Source organism: Dipodomys ordii, unplaced genomic scaffold (assembly GCF_000151885.1).
Source record: "Dipodomys ordii isolate 6190 unplaced genomic scaffold, Dord_2.0 Scaffold15, whole genome shotgun sequence".
Taxonomy (NCBI): domain Eukaryota; kingdom Metazoa; phylum Chordata; class Mammalia; order Rodentia; family Heteromyidae; genus Dipodomys; species Dipodomys ordii.
Genome location: NW_012267231.1, coordinates 12,777,120 through 12,778,394, shown reverse-complemented (window position 1 = coordinate 12,778,394; position 1,275 = coordinate 12,777,120).

The window sequence follows — 1,275 nt, the reverse complement described above, 5'->3', positions numbered from 1 at the left end:
TCTCTGTCCTAGGATATTGTTAGCCTTCTGTATCCTTATCTGTTTGCCCTTGAAGCAACTCTGTGCTGTCATCTGGGGAAAATGCAAAAACTCAAGAGATGGGAAAATCAAAGAAGTATTTGGAAACAAAACACACATAGGCATTTTTACAAGTTTTTTTTTTTTTTTTTTGGAGGTTGTGGGGTTTGAACTCTGGGCCTGGGCGTTGTCCCTGAGATCTTCAGCTCGAAGCTAGCACTCTACCTCTTGATCCATAGCGCCACTTCTGGTTTTCTGAGTGGTTTATTGGAGGTGTGTTTCTCGAATTTTCCTGCCCGGGTTGGCTTTGAGCCATGATCCTCAGATCTCAGCCTCTTGAGTAGCTAGGATTACAAGTGTGATCACCAGCGCCCGGCTACATGTCTTCATTCCTTTTGTTGTTGTTTTTTCTTTTTTTGGGTCCAGTACTGGGGCCTGAACTCTGGGCCTGAGCGCTGTCCCTCAGCTCTTCAGCTCAAGGACAGCGCTCTACCACTTGAGCCACAGTGCCCCTTCTAGCTCTTTTCTTTTTGCTTATGTGGTGCTGAGGAATCGAACCCAGGGCCTCAGGCATGCAGCAAGGCAAGTGCTCTACCACTGAGCCACCTTTCCAGCCCCCATGTCTTCATTTTTGCAAAACTTTTTGATAGTTTTGGAATTTTTTTTTGTCGGTCGTACGGCTTGTACTCTCAGCCTGGTGCTGTCCCTCAGTTCTTCAGCTTAAGGCTGGCACTCTACCACCTGAGCCACAGCGATGCTTCTGGCTTTTTTCTGCATATGTGGTGCTGAGGAATCGAACCCAGAGCCTCATGCATGGAAGGCAAGCACTTTACCATGGAGCTACCATCCCAGCCCTTTGGAAAATAGTTTATGAATGAGGTAAGGGACAAAGAAAACAGGTGCTCCACTGTCATCTTTGTAATATGATGATGACTATCATTTAAAAATACAGCTTTGAAGGAATATAATGTTCAAAGATAGAAAACTGTCCTCGTAAGTCTTGTGTTTTGCCGGAACTAGGAGCAGTGCACATGCGCCCTTCCTTCACACGGCACGCTTATTTTCAAAGCCTGGATAGGAACTGTGGTGGTCATCCTCGGCCTGAGACTATGTGTAGTACTTTGGACCTAGGAAGTAATTCCTCGGGAGTGTCTCAGTCTCTTGGTAGTGGCTGGTTCTTGTGGGAATACCACGGAGGTCCTGAGGCTAGTTGGAAGTTTGTGCAATGCTTATTCGCCTAAACATTGTATCATTGCT